The sequence below is a fragment of the Neovison vison genome, chromosome 8, assembly GCF_020171115.1.
Source record: "Neovison vison isolate M4711 chromosome 8, ASM_NN_V1, whole genome shotgun sequence".
Lineage (NCBI taxonomy): Eukaryota > Metazoa > Chordata > Mammalia > Carnivora > Mustelidae > Neogale > Neogale vison.
In genome coordinates this window covers 119,989,646-120,011,653 of record NC_058098.1, presented here as the reverse complement: position 1 = coordinate 120,011,653, position 22,008 = coordinate 119,989,646, and the positions used below count along the sequence as shown (strand labels likewise).

General features: G+C 38.2%; 1 protein-coding gene across 2 annotated transcripts in view; it reads left to right on the top strand.

Annotated features, from left to right (window-relative positions):
* The window catches only part of LCLAT1 (lysocardiolipin acyltransferase 1), a 184,043-nt gene that overhangs the window by 122,970 nt on the left and 39,065 nt on the right, over nucleotides 1-22,008 (top strand). The gene's annotated exons all lie outside the window — the stretch shown is intronic.

Genomic DNA, 22,008 nt, shown 5'->3' with positions numbered 1-22,008 from the left:
GCCCCTAGTTTGCAGTCATGAATATTACAGATACTCCGTATATTTATGGTTTGTACAAATTTTTGTAGATGACCTGTTTTCAGCCTCTTACACATGCTGTGCATTGCATATGCTTATCTGTGCACATCTGATTAGTAATGCCCCTCCCACCTTCAGTCTAGTGGTCACTCATCCTGAGTCACATGGACCCTTTTATTGCAAAGGAGAGATTCATGACAGTGCTAGAGGGTGTGCAGGCAGGTGTACAGTCGATAATAAATGCTGTCTTAAGATGGTTTTCTTTTTTTAATTACCAAAGAACAAAAGTAAGGCTGATTTCTTGGTTATTAATTGTTATTGTTCTTTTTAGATAATCTATGCTTTTATAAGGGGCATATAAGGGGCTTTTATAAGGGGCATACATGTTATTTTTAACTGAACGAGGTCTTGGCATTTGATCGTGTAAGAATCAGTATGGAATTGGATTCTTAAGGAGGGTTTTCCCTAGTTTGTTAGTATTTCTCTCCTCCGTGAGTTTCAGATTCTGAGATGGTGCTAAGGAGACAGTCACTGCAGCCTAGGGCCTTCTGTACTGCTTCACTTTTAAGTAGGAGGAAAATCTTGTTTTGGGGCTATCTGCTGTTTCTCTAACACCAGTCAGCTGTGATGAATTCCTGCTAGTGAAGGTAGGCCAGGATGATAATGAATGCATGTCTAATGGCACCATTAATATTCTTGTAATACATACTCCAGTATTGGTTAGATTATCATTTTCTTAGGTGAGTGAAAATGATATACATGGTGTATTTTACTCATTCGAAAGGTTTGTCTTTACCCAAGTATTGATGCTGTTACAATGTTTTTATTGTTTTCTTAAGAGTAACATGCCGAAAAATGCTGATAACTGTGACACTTACAAAATATGTTTATTTTAAAATTCACCATGGTGGAAGATGCCGTGTAAGTAAAATTTGTGGACTTGTTTTTGAGTGAGAGCTTTCTGCATACTGTACCCTGATTGCAAAGAATATTGTTACATACATTAAGATGTTCTGTCGATTTTCCCTCTGAAGGCAGAAGTGAGAGACACAGAGCAACCTTAGAGGACACAGTAGTAGTTCCGTCCATCACCGGCTGTTATTACACACTACATTATCATGTCCTTATCATGTTGAACTAAAGCAAGTGAGAATTGTGGTGCAAATGCAATATGTATGTAACAATACACTTTAGTTTCCTGTTCGTGTGAAAATCAGATTTATTCTCCTAGAAGTTCAGTTGTCAGCCTGAATCTAAACACTCTGGATCCTTGAATCCAGAAATTTATTTCAACAGGCACTTACGACTGCCTTTTGGTTTTATGTGGAATGTAATTTCTTTGTGGATGTGTTATCTTTCTTTTTTGGGTTTGTCCAAAAAAGCTTTACCTTGTTTCTCCTTTATTCTGGGCATGTGTCCATTGCATTATTTATAAAAGGTTGTACCTTTTCTCTTTTAGCTTTATAGATTTTTTTCTTCCTTATTGAAAGTATTTTCTGGGGTGCCTGGGTGGCTCATTCTTTAAGCATCTGCCTTCGGCTCAGGTTATGATCCGGGGGTCCTGGGACTGAGCCCCACATTGGCCTCCCTGCTTGGCGGGAAGTCTGCTTCTCCCTCTCCCGCTCCCCCTGCTTGTGTTCCCTCTCTCTGTGTTTCTGTCAAATAAATGAATAAAATCTTAAAAAATATATATATTTTCTGTGGCTTTTTCCATTTGCTAGGACCTTTTCTTATTTTTTAAAAAATACTTTGATGTTTGAGAAATGCAAAGGTATTGTTTTTTTTTTAATTTTTTAAATTCTTTTCAGTGTACCAGAATTTATTGTTTATGCACCACACCCAGTGCTCCATCATACCTACCACCAGGCTCACCTAACCTCCTACCCCCACCCCTTCAAAACCCTCAGATTGTTTTTCAGAATCCATAGTCTCTCATGGTTCATCTCCCCCTCCTATTTCCCCCAACTCCCTTCTCCTCTCCATCTCCCCATATCCTCCGTGTTATCTCTTATGCTCCACAATAAGTGAAACCATATGATAATTGACTCTCTCTGCTTGACTTATTTCACTCAGCAAAATCTCTTCCAGTCCCGTCCATGTTGATATAAAGTTGGGTATTCATCCTTTCTGATGGAGGCATAATACTCCATAGTGTATATGGACCACATCTTCCTTATCCATTCGTCTGTTGAAGGGCATCTTGGTTCTTTTCATAGTTTGGCAACCGGGGCCATTGCTGCTATGAACATCGGGGTACAGATGGCCCTTCTTTTCACTACATCTGTATCTTTGGGGTAAATACTCAGTAGTGCAATTGCAGGGTCATAGGGAAGCTCTATTTTTAATTTTTTTTAATTTTTTATAAACATATAATGTATTATTAGCCCCAGGGGTACAGGTCTGTGAATCACCAGGTTTACACACTTCACAGCACTCACCATAGTACATACCCTCCCCAATGTCCATAACCCCACCACCCTCTCCCGACCCCCTGACCCCCAGCAACCTTCAGTTTGTTTTGTGAGATTAAGAGTCTCTTATGCTTTGTCTCCATCCCGATCCCATCTTGTTTCATTTACTCTTTTCTTATCCCCCAAAGCCCCCACGTTGCATCTCCACTTCCTCATATCAGGGAGATCATATGATAGTTGTCTTTCTCTGATTGATTTAGAGAAACACAAAGGTATTGTTAAAACAACAGTGTGTGTGTGTGCTGTGCAGTTGCAGACCAAGTTCATGCACCATCATCTTTTATAAAATAGATTCTGATAAAAAATCAGCCCCATAGGAACATGGAACCTAAATACAGCAATTGTTTATGTAGTAATGTTGAAAAATATCTGGACAGCCTTCTGAATGAATCATTTTCTCCCTCTCTTCTGCATACAATATTTTTATATGTGATATGAATTTTACTTATATATAACATCATTGTATATATTTCATAATATAGACACCCTGTACTTATCATCCATTTGCTCCAAACACCCAAATTCACTTTGCCATAAAATCTGGACTGAGCAAAACAAGTCCTGGTGCCCTTAAAAAAAAAAAAAAATTTTTTTTTTAAGATTTTCTCTCTTTATTTGAGAGTGGTACACAGAGATCGCAACAGAGAACACTAGCAGGGAGGAGAAGGAGAAGCAGGCTCCTCCCCTGAGCAGGGGGCTGATGCTACTACCTGGCTCCCTCCCAGGACAGTGGGGTCATGACCTGAACAAAGGCAGATGCTGGACCCATGGAGCCACCCAGGTGCCCCCTCCTGGTGCGGTTATTATGAGGTGGCTCTTCTGCACCGCAGGAAGGGGGAGATGAAAGTACGTTAGGAACTTTCTAAAATTAAGTTGCTTTCTCCTAACACAGTTATGTAGGAGAGGAAAGCGTGTGTGTCCTCAATGGCTTTCATTCCCTCTGCATAAGACACGTGACCACATAATGGAAATTCCAAGTATTCTCCTACTTGGTAAGATTATTATTGTAGAGAATCTGTTATAGCATGCACGTACACTCCACGTGCCCATTTTAGTGTGCTTATTTTATGATAATAACTTCATGCAAATACTTTCCATCATGGCTTAGTCATCTTTTTCATAGGAAATGATAATTGAAAGAGAAACTAGAGTATCCACTGACTTAACATTTATTTCTCGTTTTTTTTTTTTTTAATAAAGTAGCTCTTCCAGTTATAGTCTTATCTGAATGTAATAAACTAGCAGTAATCCATGATATGCTAGATTCTTTTCATGCGAATATTTTCATGGGGAAAATAGCTGTCTTAAATCTTTGGACAGCAAGCGTCCCGTTAGTGCATTTTTTTGTCGTCATTGTTCTCTCGTTCGTGTTAAAGGCCTGTTGTAGGGACTAAAATGCTTCTCCAGCACATATTTCAGTACTGTTAAGTAAACATCTGTCTCTGAGTCCTTATTTATTCTAAATAACTCACCTTTGATACTGTGAGGGTGTTTACAGTTTCTCAGATAATAACGTGAGACATTTATGTTGAGGGTTGTTTTATTTGTGGGTTAATAGCTGCTTTCTTTGAAGTGATAGATATATCACCCAAAACTGTTCATTCTTTGGATTAATTCAGCACTATATAAATGTAGTCTGAAAGTAGTTTGGGGTTTCAAGTAGGAAATTTTTTTTTGAAATCCTGTATTCATAGTTTATGGTTTGTATTTCCCATTTCCTCACAGCTTGAAAATGGCCTTTAGCAGAAGATCAGATAAGTAAAACACCGCCTCCACTGCCAACGTCAGGTATTAGGGGATATGTGTGCATAGGCCTTGAAGGGAAGGCATGTTATTACCCAAACAGAAAGTGTGCTCTAGCCAAACATGAACTTCAACAGTGACCTTCTTAGAGGTCAAGGCACAAGGGGCCTTCCCACACCTTACTCATTGTGGGTGAAGTTCGTGCTGATTTACAATGGTCATGAATTAATTTGTAGTAGAAGTGTTAGACAGTGCCTGTTCTAGCCGTAGTTATCATTGCTCCTGGGCAGTAGATCCGAGTTCCTCAACCAGATAAAGAGCACTTCTCAAAGCTGGACAGTCAGCTACCCTATTTTTGCAGACTGCTCTTAGATTTCATTATTAAAGAAGGTCTACGACTTGGCCATACTGTGCTTCTTCTCAGGAGCGGAACTTCGCAGTGTTGATGGGAGTACATGGAAGTTATTTTGCACGTTATTTTCTGTGTTCTAAGACTTACTTGCTTTCCTCAAGGACATAATTTTAATAAGCACACTAGGTTCATCATAGAACCAGATGAGGTTTCCAAATAGTTTACCAATTAATTTTTGTTAAAGAAATTATTAATAAACTTTCTTATCAGTAAAAATGTAATTAATATATTGATCTCGAGATTAGTTTCCCTAGTAATTCAGGTAGACTGTAGCCACCACTTATGTTACTGAATCAGTCATGACAAAGGGTTCTATTTTAATAGATTAGGAATGGACTGGTTTTTGTTTAGACTTGGCAGACTAATAGAGTTCAAGCAAAGAGAAACATTATAAAAAGTTTATCCTGTAATGTACTGTTATTAAAATTGTAACTAAAGGTGTTTGTATTTAAATATTCTAAACAAAGTGTCCTTTTTTGGTAAGTGTATGTAACTTGAATCTTAGGTAAGGCCTGTGTTTTATATTTAATACTATGTGATCAAGGCATGCTGGTGATAGCATAGAAGTAAAAAATTATGAGCATATCCCATGCTCACATTTGGAAAGTCAGTGTACAAGTACCACAGAAACAATTTATGAGCATAGAGTAGAGAAGGGTTGTAGTGAGCTGGCAGAATAAGGGGGAGAGTTTAGGGCACTGGACCTTGAATTAGATCTTGAGGAATAGTAGGATTTGATTTGGTAAAGAACAGTCAACTTTGGAAGATCCAGCAGTGGAGACTGGTCTGACTGGAGACTAGAGTTCATCAGAGTGGTAAGATCTGATGTTAGAAAGGTTGTCTTAGTTGTCATGAAGCCTCACTTTTAACAGAATAGAAACTAAAGGGAATCAGGACTAGTGGGAGTTTCAAAGTAGTATTTGTGACTTTATAAATACTTGGGAGCTGGAGAGTAAATGGTTCTCTTCTCAGTATTCTAAAAGAATTGATTATCTTGGAAAGCAGTTTGTTACTTATTCTCGGTAAAGTAAGATCTGATGGCATTGTCATCGTCATAGTCATCCCAAAGAGTCCTATTTTGAGCTTTCTGCATTAATTATGTGCAGTTTAAAGGAAGACTCAGTAAAAGTAATTGCATCTCATGTTTTTTTTTTTCCCCGCATCTCTTTTGATCCATGAGTGAGGTATTTACAGGCGGTATGATGGCATATAGTAGGAAAAAAGTATGACTCATCCTAATTACAAAGCTGCTTCCTAGGAATCATTGGACAAATGTCTTATTATTGTCTTTACAAATGGTTTTGAGACTTTAAAAAACATCTCGGCCTTTCTGTCTGTAGTGGTAAATGGACATAATTTTATATTTGCAAATATTGATTTACCTAAATAAGTCTTTTTCAGCAGTAATTGGCCTTTTTAGCAAGGTCAGATGCTCATGGACTTTGAGTCATTCTCTGAGACATCTGCAACTTCTCTGAAATTTGAGGTGCCGATAGACTATTTATTTGCAGAATCTGTGAAGAACCTTTGGGTGCAACAACTAGGTGGTGTGTGTTGACTTTGGTGAGAGTAGTTTCTCAGTAATGAGGGTTCCAGAAGCCAGATTTGAGTGGAGTGAAGATGGATATAAGTAGAGACGGCAAGTTTCCAGTAGGTGGGTGACTCCTACCAGGAGTTCACTGCTAAAGGAAAGGACAGAGCAGGAGTCATCACAAGAAGGGGAAAGCTGCATCAAGGATGACCAGGAAAATATTTTCAGAGGTGGGGAAAATTCAGTCGAGGAAAAGCAGAATGTAAAATGGATTCATCATGGAGCAGAGTTTCTCAGAAGTCACAAGTAGTAGTGATAGTAGTATGGGAAATCACAAGACCGTAGCACTGGACATCACCAGTACAAGCAAAGGAAAGGGGATTCCTCATCTGCTAAGGCAGGAGAAGCTTATTTTGGTTCAGGGAATAGGTGGCAAGACAGGGAGCCAAGCTCTTGACAGATAAGAGTTTAGGGAATTTGAGGGGGATGGTTGGGTGTGTAGGACACAGAGGCGATTAATGAAAGTCTGGAATAGTTGCTGTGGAAAATGAGAAAAGGAAGCTGATAAAAACAACTGAAAGCGGTGCTGAGCTTTCTGACCTCAGGCTACAGGCCCCATCCGGCTTCCCTTAAGCTCCATCTGAAGCCATGACTCACACTGTCTGTCCGGGCCTCACGCCTCCCTACTGCCTGCAACACTTCTGTCTCTTCTGCCTCTGTTCAGATCTACCTGTTAAATCCAGCCCAGATAGATCATTTCTGGATCTCTTCAGCTGGAAGAGCAGTCCCTCCAGGCTTCTACAACATTTGAACCGCTCTTAAGAATCACATAATTTAAAAAAAAAAAAAAAAAGAATCACATAATTTGCAAATATATATCTTCTCTCCTAGGTCTTAGGTTCTTTGGAATAAGAATCAAGGGTTTGTCAGCCTGCCATGTGCGCCTCCTTCCCTCCCCGTCTCTGTCACCCTTTCTCTTTCTCTCCCATCCAGTGCTACTGTACTGTTCAGTAAATACCCAATGACTAAATTAAGGCAGATCCACTACAGCCAAATTGTATAAGAGAATGGTGGTGTTCTATAGAAAGGTAGTTTGTCAGAATTCTTTACCAGGCTAATCAACTTGGAGAATGCTAATTTCTTGAGATAGTTAATTTCCCTCTCACACTAACAGCAAAGTGTGTTGTATTTGTAGGTGATCACTCTAACGTGGTGACTTGAGTTATTTAGTGTTTAGATTATTTTTATTCTCCTGTATTATCTCTAATGTGTCCACCGCTGATCATTATGTAGCTTTTACCTTGCCTTCTCTATTGGTAAGGATGCTAATGCCATAATATACCATCCATTCAAAGATTAGGCTTCCTTTTTAAATTCCTTTTTAGTTCCTCACTCAGTGATTTACTGTACTATGCTGAAGGAACTTGGTGTACCAACTTGAGCATTTTACAGGGTTTGGCTAGGAGAGGGACAATCACCCTAAAAACAATAAAGAGGCAGCAATTACAGAAAATGGCAACGTTAGAGCAGAGGATGATGGAGCATGTCTGAGAATTCCTGCTTTTATGAAGCCTTGGTTCCCGGTGGTGGGCACTCATAACATTTTCATAAATTGAAGCACATTGTTATTATCACATAAAGGTCATCCTCTTTTATATTACTTCAGAAATTTTAATAATTCAGTTCTTTGTATTCTGCTAACCATTTTTCCTGCCCTATAAACCAGTTCATTTTATTTTATGCTTTTAGTAACTATTTGGTGTTTTTATCTAAAGTGTCGGACCATACAAATTTAAGATATAACTAAGTTAGTCAACGGATATAATTCACAATTTTTGCATATTAACTAGAAGGACATTATTGTGGCCTGTTAGAATAAAGCTCAGTATAGTTGACCCTTGAATAGCACAGGGGTTAGGGTGCCACTGTCCCCCCACACTGCCCCCACTCCCCTTTCATACTAAAAAAAAAAAAATCCATATATAACTTTGACTTCTGAAAAACTTAACTATCTGATTGTCACTGGAAGCCTTACTAATAATGTACACAGTCAATTAATGTGTTTTGTATGCCACATGTATGCTATATTCTTAGAATAAAGTAAGCTAGAGAAAAGCAAATGTTTAAGAAAACCATACAGAAAATACATTTATAGTACTGTATCAAAAAAAAAAATCCATGCGTAAATGGACTAGCTCAGTTCAAACGTGCATTGTTCAAGAGTCCACTGTATTTAGATCTTAATTTGCATTACAGAGCTATATTTGGCATTATTTATTTGAGGAGTGAAACCAACAAAAGCTTCTCAGATACTTCTAATGCCTCTTTTGCCATTTGGGATTTTGAGTTTCAGATAGCAGTCATAGCTCAGATTTCGTTTCTGTAAATTCTAAGATTGTGGGCTTCATTGTTTAATTGAGGTAGAATGACAACAGTATTGGACATCACCAGTACAATCAGCAGCATCTTCCTCTGACTGCTCTTGCCCCTCCCCAAGGCCAGGAAAGCATGCACTTGAATTTTTCCTTATTTTATGATCCTGGTCCACCCACTTATATCCATCTCAACCTCCCGTGCGGCCTCTGGCAAGATACTGCTAAAACATTATAGTCTTACCTCAGAGGAGGGTGGCCAAAACAAATAAAACCCTCCAGTTCTACATCTGTCAGCTGGAATTGTCCAGGGTGGGCCAATGTGTCATCACGTGAAGAGAAGAAAATACAGAAAAAGGAGGAAAAGAAATCTTGCCAAGCTAAGTGCCATCATTTTTGTGGCAGTTTCTGCCTATACTGTTAAATTTCCACTCATCATATTTTTCAGGCTGCTACATACTGGTATATAAATATAGATCATTCGTAGTGCTTTGTTTGGGAAATTGCTCAGGATTTTAGTTTTGGTCTTCTTCTGCTGGAATTCTTCTATAGGGTTATCTGAAGATGAAAGGAAAAGGGTCATTACTAAGTCATGGCCACCTCTTCCATGAAACTTCCCAACACTGTCAGCTGGAAATAGGTTTTTTTTTTTTAAAGATTTTATTTATTTATTTGACAGACAGAGATCGCAAATAGAGAGGCAGACAGAGGTGGGGGTGGGGAGCAGGCTCCCTGCTGAATAGAGAACCTGATATGGGGCTCGATCCCAGGACCCTGGGATCACGACCCGAGCCAAAAGCAGAGGCCCTAACCCACTGAGGCACCCAGGCACCCTGGAAATAGTTTTTTACCTTTCCTCAGTTCCTGTAGCATTTTAACTCTCCTTCTGTTAAGGCACTTGAGTTTATAACATACTTGTATACATAAACCTCTCTCTTCTGTGCTACGAGCAGTCACCCTGTGCTTGCTTCCTTTTCTCTAGCCTTCAATTCATACAGCCAACAGTAGCCGTGTTGTTTTGTTGTTAATTATTCTGGTTAGCCAATTCATATCTAGAATAAGGATAAGATGTTTTGTAGGTACAGATGCCACAGGAGATCACTACTTTGTATAGTATAATATAGAGATTGGTGGCATATGGCCATACTGACAGTATTCTGGAAGGTTCTTTGGATTTGTTTTAATTTTCTAGTTCATTGTCTTTATTTGGACAGTGTTCTTTTCCCAGGTAGCAGTGGTTGCTGATGCAGCTTAGGAAAAAACCTTTCTGGAGCACCTTGGTGGCTCAGTTGGTTAAGTGTCTGCCTTCATCTCAGGTAGGATCCTGAAGTCCTGGGATCAAGCACCACATTGGGCTTCCTGCTCAGTGGGAGTCTGCTTCTCTCTCTACCCCTTACCCGACTTATGCTCTCTCTTGCTCTCTCAAATAAATAAAACAAAATCTTAAAATAAAAAAAACCTTTGCATGACAATTAGTCTGATTTTTTTCTGTTTTACTAGACTATAAGAGAAAGATTTTTGTGGGGGGCACCTGAGTGATTCAGTTGGTTAAGCATCTGTCTTCAGCTCAGGTCATGATCCCAGAGTCCTGAGATCAAGCCCCATGTTGGGCTAAGGCTCCCTGCTGCTCCCTCTCCCCTCTGCTCATGTTTCTCTCAAATAAATAAAATCTTTACAGAAAGAAAGATCTCACGGGGCCCCTGAGTTGCTCAGTCAGTTAAACATCTAACTCTTGATTTTGGCTCAGGTCATGATCTCATGGTTGTGGGATCAAGTCCTGTGTCAAGCTCTCCGCTCAGCCAGGGCTCTGCTTGAGATTCTTGACCTCTCCACCCGCTCCTGAGTACTCTTTCTAAGATAAATACATCTTAAAAAAAACAAACAAACAAAAAAAAACAAAACAAAAAAAAAACCCTTGAGACTTCATTGATATCCTTTGGTTCTTATTTGGTGTCCATGAACTAGGGATTGGGAAGGGCAGAACCAACTGCTGCCTGGTTTAAGGAGCTAACATTGCTGTATTTCAGAATCTCTAGGCTTCCTGACTGGACAGGAATAACAGTAAAGTTTCAGACATCAGAATGACTTCCTAATCATCAAGTTACAACCTCTGTAAAAGAAATACAGGGTAAGACAAATAAGTCAAGCAGAGAGAGTCAATTATCATATGGTTTCACTTATTTGTGGAGCATAACAAATAGCATGGAGGACAAGGGGTGTTAGAGAGGAGTAGGGAATTTGGGTAAATTGGAAGGGGAGGTGAACCATGAGAGACTATGGACTCTGAAAAACAGTCTGAGGGGTTTGAAGTGGCGGGGTGGGTGGGAGGTTGGGGTACCAGGTGGTGGGTATTGTGGAGACACGGCTTGCATGGAGCACTGGGTGTGGTGAAAAAATAATGAATAATGTTTTTCTGAAAATAAATAAATTGGAAAAAAAAAAAAAGAAATACAGGGTAAATAAGAATCTCAGTCATCAGGGGGTTGGACCATTTTTTGGAAAACCGTCTTTGTGTTCCTCATTCTATCTGCCTTACTGCCTTCAGTAAAACACAGCCATCTCCTGATCTTATGCTCTGTCCTAGAGCCCTCTCAAGTAAAAGCTCTTCCTTGTCTGCCTTAGGATGTTTTCTTCACCTCTGACTTGTGCATCTTGGAGTTTTTAAAAAATTCTCTTTTGAACATAGCAATTTTACTCTTCTCAGATATTAGTCAGCCTTCTGCCCTTCCATCCCCAGCCTCGGGCCTCACTTCACTGGAGGAAAGAGACTTAACACCTTGCTCAGCCTTCCTTCCCACCTCTGGACCAGCCTCCCTCTCCAGTGGCCTCCCCAACCACACGGGCACATTGAGCTCAGTGTCCTGATCTCCCCGTTATCCACAGTAGTTCATACTTTGGGTTTTCTCTTTTGGAGCTGTTCTTTCTGTGAAACACTACACACCTCATTTTCTGAGAAAACAACAGATGTTGGTGAGGACACAGAGAAAGGGGAACCCTCCTACACTGTTGGTGGGAATGAAAACTGGTGCAGCCACTCTACAAAACAGTATGGAGTTTCCTCAAAAAGTTAAAAGTAGAACTACCCTATGACCCAGCAGTTGTACTAGTGGGTATTTATCCGGAGAATACAAACATAGTGATGGCACCTGCACCCCAGTGTTTATAGCAGCAATGTCCACAATAGCCAGTCTATGGAAAGAGCCCAGATGTCCAACCACAGTTGAATGGATAAAGAAGGTGTGGTAGACAGACAGACAGACAAACACACACACCTACACAGAGGAATATTACTCAGCCATCAAAAAGAATGAAATCTTGCCATTTGCAATGATGTGGATGGAACTAGGGGGTATTATGCTAAGCACAATAAGTCAGTCAGAGAAAGACAAATATATGATTTCACCCATGTGGAATTTAAGAAACAAAACATGAGCATAGGGGAAGGGAAGGAAAAAATAAGATGAAAATAGAGAGGAAGGCAAACCGTAAGACACGCTCAACTACAGGAAACAAACTGAGGGTTGCTGGAGGGGAGGGGTGTTGGGTGGAGATAACTGGGTGATGGGCATTAAGGAGGGCACTTGATGGAATAAGCACTGGGTGTTAATTCTACCCCTGAAACTAATAATATACCATATTTTAGCTAAATTGAATTTAAATTAAAAATTTTTAAAACCCCACTTCATTTTCTGGCCACAAGTTGTTCTATTATAACCATCTGTAAGTTACTACCCCCATAGCTGTTCTCATTAAGATCCCCTTTCACTTAATGCCCTATTTTCTTCCCCCATTCATAGCTACAACTACAAGACTTCTGAGATCTCTTCCAATTCTAAGATTTGATGATTTCTGAGATTTTAGGAGTCTTCAGTTCTCTTTGTTTATAGAACTTCTAGTTAGTTTATAGTTATTTAAACATGGTAGTGTTTAAAAAAAAAAAAGTAGAGACTACAGATTGCAACATCCTTCTCCTGCGGTTACTGTAATTTCAAAGAGATCATTTTTAGTAACTGTATTTGTTGTAAAGTTTCTCAGAAATGGAAAACACACTAGAGAAACTTTAAATAGAAGCTAACTGAACTGAATTTAAAAATTCTAAGATCTGAAGATAAGAGACTTTGATGTATTAAGTTATCTTTTGAAGTTCTGAAGTCCGAAAAGTCCTCTTGTAATATTATAAGGTTTTATATCTATGAAAATAAGTTTATAGCCTAATTTAATTTTTCAAAGAGGATCATATGACAATGTAAGAGAAAATGGAAACTAAGTGTGATAAAAGAGTTCAGCAAAACTTGAATAGTTTAGAATTTCCTCTCTTCCTAAGGAACATAGTATGAAGAACTGCATTGTTCGTGGTAAACTTTTTTTTTTTCCAACCACTCTCCCTTTAGACAAACCACTGGACTCTAGTAGAAATGGAGCAATTTGATTTTTACCCAAGAGCAGGGCTTAAAAGATAACTGGCTAATCTGTATGGCATTGTAGTCCTTCTAAATATGTCAGAGTCTTTTTACCCTAAGGATGCAGATGAGAGCCTATTACTAAATACCAACATCCTGTCCTGTATCCCCTCCCGCCAGCTGCTGAACCCCAGCATTTCTCTCCAGGTGTTTTGTAACAATAATTCCAAATATTTCTTCTGGAAGTCTGGAAATTGCTTGACCAGGTCATCTCATGGCTGACAAGGGTCAAGGATGCAGCTTCTGTGCCTAGAGCTCCCAAACCTGACTGCTCAGCAAAGGCCTCCTGTCCTGTGCTCCCTCAGATCTGACTGAAGGCCCTCCTGGAAAGAGTTCCCTCAGCTTTTAGTTAGCATCTTCTCTCCCTGTAGGACTTGTACCTAATCCTTGGGGGAAGACACCTTACCCTCCCTTTCTGCACCATCTTTAGCAGTTTCTACCCCTGAGGCTGGGCCCCAAGCATCCCTACAGAGTCCTCTTGGCACTGCCATGCTCATAAACGGAGGTGCAAGGGGCGGGGGAGTGGAGGACAAGTCCTATTGGAGACTTTGCTAGAGCTCCTGGGAACCTGACAACTCAGGGTTCTGAGACTTCAGGCTCTCCCCTAACCTTTTAATCCCCCAATCCCTATTTTGTCCAGCTGTAGCAAATTAATGCAACACCCAAAGCAGTCTAGTCGAATAATCTTCCTTTCCAGTATGAGTTACTACAAACTTGGTAGTTAAACAAGACTTTGGTGAACAGTACCTTTTGTAAATACTGCAGGTTGGTTATTTGGCAAATTGATCCTTAACAAAGTGGCCTGCTTTGCAGTGCATCAGATATTAATCTCAAGTTCACTTGGGACTTCCTACTGCCATATGTCTTTCATGGCCATGGACTTCAGAACCCTTTTTAAATAGTATGCAATGTCTTCCAATTGAAATGTTGTTCCATATTTAGTTTTATTGAGAACAAAATGTTGTCATCTTTCTGGGGTTTATAATCAGTGTTTGCAACCCAGTTATAGTAGTTCTTCCAGGGTACGGAGTTAGGCTACTCTGCAGCACAACTGGATGCTGGGCTTGTTTTCACTTATTTTAATTGGTCAAACTGAGAAAAGGGTGATAGTTGGAATATGTGTTCATCCTGAGTTTGAGGTGTAAAGGAGGGGTACCAGGTGAAGGAGAAAAAGTAGAGACAAGGCACAGTGTATTACCATCTACTAAAGATTTAAACTTGGCCTATAATTGAGTAAGAATGTATTTTTCTCCTGTTCACCTAATTCCTAAATTATATAACTACCGATGTCTATTCTTTAAGCTAGTATTAGAGCAAATCAAATTTGTATATTAACACTGCCCCCCCAAAAAACCCCACAAAGCAATAAAACAGAACACAACTATGTATATTCATATGTAGATAAAACTGTAAACAAAAATCTATTTTAGATAGATATATATCTACACACGTTTGTGGGTTTGTTTTTTGTTTTTTTGTTTTTTTAATTGCAACCTTATTAAAGCATCTAATGGTGAGGGATGAACTTTCACCCAGTAATTTTGTAGTTCCCTTTGGGTCTGCTGCTGCTCTTCCAAGCTTTTATGTCCCTTTTGTTATCTTTGGCAGATATTTAGTAGGGCCAGGATTCTTTGTGTTCGTTCAGCGTTTGAAAAGGGTCCCTTGTAATAAAACTCAGCATCCGAGAAGCAATTCAAACTAAGTTTTCTACCTTCTGTATGGTGTTTTCAATTTTATTTTATTGAATTGTTTGTTTTGAAGCAGAGGTGATAATTATGTTTCCTCATGAGCAAGAGTTCAAAGACATCTGCCTTCAGTGCTGCCCTTCCGGTGCATTTGATTTCACTTACATAATTGTTCTACTCTTAGACTTTAGAGAAGATTTTTGGAACCTGCTGTGTCTGTAAGAATTCTGGATCCTTCTGTGTAGGGAAGGCCTAAGTCCATATAACTCCTAGAGATTCTAGAACTTTTGGAGGTGAAGATGTGCCTTAAAATATCACTTAAAAATAGCTTTTTGCTAGCTCTTTAAACTCCATTATTGACCTTATAATACTATAATGAGGGCTTTTGAGAGATTGCTTTTCAAAGAGGAAAAAAGATAGTTAGTTGCTTAGTTTAGATGAAGCAACTTTATAGGTGGCAAGGAAATCACTTGGTCTCTAAAAAGAAATGAAGAATGCATTAGAAAGAAGGAGAGATTTGATTTGCCCTATCAAGAGGCAATAAACCTGGTTTTCTGTTGTGGGGTTTTTTTGTTTGTTTGTTTTTTTACCTACTCTTATGTCAGGGTGGGCCTCATTTATATTCTGGGAGTGATAAGGCATGACTCCTACACAGAGGAGGGAAATTAATAGGCAAATTACAAATTTTCTTTGCAACGGAAACTTGACATTAAAACAGATCATCTTGGGTTTTACTATTTGGAATTCAGTAAGAGTTCCGGGAACTAATTATATAGCAGCAGGTAGTGACATGGAAATAAATATACATAGAAAACTCAGATACTCAAGCATGCAAAAGGGCCAGGTCAATTTATTTTTACACAAATAAAACAAGATTCGAAGATGCCGAATAATATATTGAAACAAGAAAAAAATAGTACTAATAAACCAGCAAGGATATGCCTCCCCAAGGCTAATTAATGTGCTATCCATTACTTGTCTAGCCATCAGCAGTGGAATACACAGGATGATTTGTAACATCAAAGCATGCTGTGATGTTAGAGGTTTAATGTGCTAAAATTTTGCCCTCTTCAGTCCTTTAACTTAGAGGTAAAATTGGATAGTTGATACACAGTTTACTTGGCATTTGTCAATCAGCACACAAAAGCATGCTACTGAGAATTTAGGGTATTGTAAAAACAGTTTGTATAACTGAAATGTATTGATTACAACCACAGGAGAAAAACATGTTACTTTCCAAACTAGAGTGTGATGATCAATTGGTCAAACTTCTCCATCACATCTGTAAAATAAGGATACCTGCCTTTTGGGCTTATTATCAGGAATAAATGTCATAATCTATGTGAAAAGCTTCTCTCAGTACCTGGACCATGCTTGGTGTTCCATAAGTACATCATCATAATTATTACTAATTACCCATTCAAGTACAGATTTCAGCTGCTGAGCTTTGAGTTTAGCATTGAAGTTAAGAAGTAGAATATTTGTGTTGCATCCTCTAAGGTCAACAAATGGAAGTCCTTTTGGAACTCTTTTTACCGCATGAAGTTAAATAATATATTTCTTCAGTTTTTAAATTTAGGTTATCATTGTCTACAAATGTTGAAAACAAATGTTTTATAATTCATGTGTTTTGCTTGGAATGTTATGGTAACTGATAGAAGAAATAATCCTACAAAAATTTCATTAAGCACCTGCTATAACCAGGCCCTGAAACTATAATAGTAAAACGTAGACTTGTTTTCCCTAAAGCTTAAAACCCACAGGCTATTGAGGGAAACAAACATGTGAGCGATTAATAATACTGTATACCATTTCACCTTTTTTGGCCTGAAATACTCCCTGTAGTCTAGAGGTTGATACCTATACACCATGAAAATGGGGCTTGGCTGCTGCCCTTCTTAGAAATTTCCCTGCTGTACTCCCTCCACCATAGTTACTCATTCCTTTCTTCAAATGTCTCTGTAGCTCATATGTTCTTAAATCAGTAGGATGGTAATTTGTTTATTTCCATGCCTATCTCTTTTACTGGACTATTATCATGAGAGTTATCATTTATCTCCGTGATCCCAGCTCCTAGCACAACGCTTAGCATCTATCAAGCACTCCATAAATGTGGATGAATGGATCGGTCTACTCTTCTTCCCTTCTTCTAGTCCCTCTCCCATATTCCACCATGCACCTTGATGGAATGTCAAAAAAATGAACCAAAACCAATTAGTAGAAAGGAATATTAAATAATGAAGTTGATTGATAAGAACATTTTTCTTTCCTAGCTTAATAATTGTATTCATATATGGTGAAGGCCCATTAATGTGACTTTCTCAATTCAGAATGAATTATGTTGTTTATAGAACAGGTCTGAAATAAATCACTTATTTCATGTATGATGGAGGAGGTTGCCAAGCAGAGAACAGTGTGAATAAAACTGCTGGATGATTGTTTAATCCATTTCAGACATTTTAATAGTACTCATTTGATTATATTCAGTTACTGCATTGATTACAATAATAATAAAAGAGTTGCCTCTTTGTTTAAGTACATCCAATAGAAACTATCATATGCCAGCCTGATATTTGCAGTTTCTGTTAACAAAATACACATGAATCAACAAAAAATGCCATTTTTGAACAAGTCTGAACCAGAAAATAGTTCCTTATCTTCCCAGTTAATCCAAAATAAAGAGATTTTGAACTCCTTTTCCTTGGTGTTGAGTGGTTATAGAATAAATGCTTAGTTGAAGGACTTTCATAATTTAAAGTCAAATACAGTAGATCCGTATATTCTGACATATGGATCATTAATTCTGTATATCCCTTCAATATTCAGTATTTACAATGAAATTAACCACCAATGAATGCTTAATCTATAAGGATTTTAGTAGATATATATTATTAAACTGTTACTATTCAAAAATCATTCTCAACACTTGAAAATCCACTTTTTGGGAGATGCAACTAGATGATAAGCTAACCCTTCCATTCCTTTAAGCAGAAAGAATTACATTTACTACTTAACGCTCACTTTTGTTTTAATGTTGCCCTTTCTATGATTCTACGTTGCCAAAATATTTTAAGGTAATGTTCAAGTTTCTAGGAAATTTTTCCTGGTTGGCTATATTTGTTATTTGAAAATTATGATTCTTTGACACAATACTAAAATGATGTGTGTTTTTATATGGCAGAGTTGGATAGACTAAGAAAAAAATCAATAAAGCTGGAATCTATTTTGGATCTCCTGGGCTTCTGTTGATGTTATTTAACTGCGTATTAGTCTCTCCGCCTGCCCATCCACTTTGCTATCTTCTTGAACTCTTTCAGCTCCTATAATAGCCAAGAGATCCATTGCTATTTCCAGTTGTTTTAAATTATTTAAGGCAAAATGCAGTAAGTCTAAAGCTTAAAAACTATCAAGAGAATATTATACTGAAACTTCCGTGAATTAGTCACATTCAAGAAAATACTTCTTCTGTGCTTGGTAAATTGTTCATTTTAATTATTGGCAGAATAAATGAATTAGAACTTAACCTCACTTTTTAAAAAGAGTGACCCCGACTAGCTAATAAGGAATTGGGCGTTCTACTTAAATCTTAGTATTAAGTCTGCAGAGTCCATATGAATATTTTTTCAAAATCTGGCAAAATGGTGTATCGACCTTATATTTACCTGGGATTGATCCTGGCATCTATCTAGTTAGAGAGTGAGAAATTTTGCTTGGAATCTAATTTCAAGGAAATATACCAGTCCATTCCTCTCATGTAGTATTTCACTCAGGCTGGGCTTTTAATCAGTCGGCTGGGCAATGATGTAAATGTTCAGGTCTCAATTTTGAAGTCATTCTATGGCTTCTTAATCAACTTAGTTTTCTTCTTTGTCTTGCCTAAGGAATAAGCCCCACTAAGAAACTCCTGCCATAGTAGGTTCCCTGTGATTTTTTCACTCCCTCCAAGTTATATGCTGAAGACATTTCTCTGACATTTTAGAAGACAACTTCCTGTGAGTTTCATCAGAATGTGTAAAATTTTAATTCTAAAGTTTTTATAATTCTGTGACTCTCCATTTTATTCACCGCACGTACTCATTTTCAAAACAACTTACGTAAGAAATGTAATACAGGTTTTATATTTTGATGAAATTTTTATAGTTTCACACTGGTGTCTTTAGGACTTGGAATTCAGGAGTACAGTTGAGGCCTAATGCTTTTTGTTATAAGCCTTACTGTACTCTTTGATATTTTAATCTATGTATATGTGTTATTCTAATAAACATTAAGGGAAAATAATCAAAACTTCTATAAACTTGTTCTTGCCCGAATATACTTTTTTCCCCTCTGTATTCAGATAGTCCTGCAGATTCACCTAGTTGGTTTTGCTCCAACATTTTATTATGACGGATTTCAAAAATGCACAATTCCAGAAAAGTTTATAGCGAACATCCATATGGCGCCATCAAGATGCTACCCCAAACATCTCCCTCTATTTGATCACATGTGTTAGATAATCTTATAGACACTTGGTTAGTTGAGTGTAATCACTGATCGGTGCTCTTTTATGAATTCCTTTTTTTGACTTACCTTTTTTCTTGATTTGATCAGGCTGTACTGCTGTTGCATTTAGCCTTATTTATTAATTTCCTTTGATCGTGTGTGTATGTGTGGGTGAATGCACACATTCACCAGAGTTCCCACCAAAGTGGCCAATTATTTCTCCTGGATCAGCCATCATGTGGGAAGGTCTCTTGCTTCTCAGCACAGTATATAAAACTGTGATCTCTCCTTTTCTTTCTACTCTTGTCTCAGGAATTTTATTTTAATTGAAATGAAACAGTATATAATTAATGCTTCCCTTGGGGGGAAAAAAGCAATGAAGCAAATTTTACTGGATATTTTAAAACTTGCCTACAAAGTATATACTATATAGGAATCTTGTTATATAATCCTCAAATATTTTAATCAAGCATAAAAGAAACATTATATAATCTATATTTCCTCCATAAATCATGAACCTAAAGGCTGTCATCTTGATTATGCTAGTTTTCAGAATTGACTGCCTATAGATTTTATTGGTTTGCCATTGATCTTTTGTTCTTTATGTTTCTTCAGTTTTATTCATTGCCTTTTTTAAAAAATAAGAGGTTTACTATGTTCCTTTTATTCTCCGAAACTTAAAGAGAATCAGTTTTCTTTGTGTTGTCTGGTATACACCCATTTGTTATCCCAGGATTTCTTCCATCTTTTACCTATTTCCTTTCTAGACACAATTCTGTGTGATACTTTATTACTGGTGTATAACAGCCCTCTGACCTTTCCCCTTCTTGTCAGCTTTCCCATTTCTTTTCTTCTATCAGGCCTACCTTATTTCTGGTTTTTATAATAGACCCAGAAGGTTTCTTCTCTCAAGCTTCAGCCATTCCTTCAAATCACAAATATATTGAGTAATTACGTACCAGGACTATCTTGAGCCACAAAGATGCCGCCACCCTATCTCCCTGCTCTGCTCAGCTTGGATTCTCAGTGTGTCCTGAACATACTGTGTCCTTTCCCACCCAGAACATTTGCCCTTGTTGGCAGTGCCATTCTGATACCATCTACCCCATTTCATTCTTCATCAGCATCCACGAGGACCTAGCTAGTTTGAGCTTTCGCTGACCTTAAGAGGTACATTTAAAAATAATATGTTAGAAAGGCTCATTTATTTATATCAAGGTGATAGTTATACCAAAGATTTCACATAGGTCTGCATAATTTTCCAGAAGAGAACCTGAATTTTCGGATTCTGAGTTTGAATATGGTATGCTATCACTTTTCAAATATTTTTACTATGTGCCAAGAGCTGTTGTAATGTTTCTGGGTGACTTTTCAACACTTGATTGCTCTGTGAGTGAAGATAATTGTTGAAGTGGTAAAACAAGCAAAGAGGAACACCAGCTTTGCTTCAGTATATTATTTCCTTGGGTTAAAGACCAATAAGACCAAGATTGTGGGTTTAATCCCATGTAGGCTAGTTAGTTCCAGCAAGCAAATACGTTTCAGTATTCACATGAGTAGGACTAGTCTAGCACAGACCTATTAATCATGATCAGTGGTGCAAGCATATCCCAAAGTTAGCAGATGCAGAATTTTTATATTTTATATAAATAAAATTTTATATATATAATACATTTTAATGAAGCATTTGTTATTTGGGTCTTTTTTTTTTAATGCAGTGGCAGAGACATACCAACAACATGTTACAAATGTTACATATAAGTGCTTTGTAAATAGTACGATTCAGTTGATGTTTAAAGTGATCATTTAACTATATAAATTTTTTTTAAATGCAGGAGAAAGTAATAGCATGAAGCTGAGAACAAGACAAATTTGGGCCTACACCGGCCGTGGCCTGTTAGGGTGACTAGAAGTCATGGGGACAGGAGGCACCTGGCAGGCCGCTCTTTAGGTCAAGGGGACTGGTTGGTTGTTGTCCACCCAGCTTCTTTCTCAAAAGGATTTCCAGTGCTAGGCTGTGGTAGTTAGAGTTCATCAAATAGATAAGTGGATGACCCGTAGGGCTTTGGCCAGGAAGTAATGGGCTGATACCTGTGCTCAAGAGAGATCATCCTTACAGCTGTGTTACTAGTGCAGCAGAGCAGACTGCTGAGCCTGTGAGACCCCGGACACTTTCTGGTAACGTAGATCTTACTGGGCCTTACCAGCAGCTTGGAAAATTCCCTTCAGAAGAGTTTTGAGTTCACTCCTTCTTCAGGCAGCCAGGTCCGAAACATTTAAACTCCGGCAGTTAAAGAAAGCCTTGAGAAGTTATGTCATAAAGCCAGCCTTTGGTAAAATAAAGAGCTGAGATTTGTCTCAGAGGGCATCGCCTACTGTTTCTGTACTCCACATCCTTGACGGAGATCCTGCCATCCCTTTGGCAATCTGAGGCTTCTACCTGGACACATGCACCGTGGATTGTTCTGCCCTCTGGACTTGTCCAAAAGAATCAGTTCTGTCTCTTCAAAAGTTTTCTCAGAAAGTTCATCTAATCACCTATTCCTTCTAAAAGCCTGTCTTTTTAGTTCTATGTATTATTATACACTTTCAGTAACAGAGGGCTCTTTTATTTTAATGCTTTGAAATAAAAGAGTGGTGCAGAGTTTAAGCATCATGGCTGTTGACTCAGGAGCTTTGACACCTATTGATCCTTGAGTGGTGCTCTTCTGGCCGAACTCGCACAGCATAAGGTCAGCCCTGGTTTCCCATCTCTTGTCTTTAGATTGATCACAAAATTTAGAGAAAGATGAGGTTTCTAGAAATAGAGACTGTCCTTCTTTCTTTCAGAGACA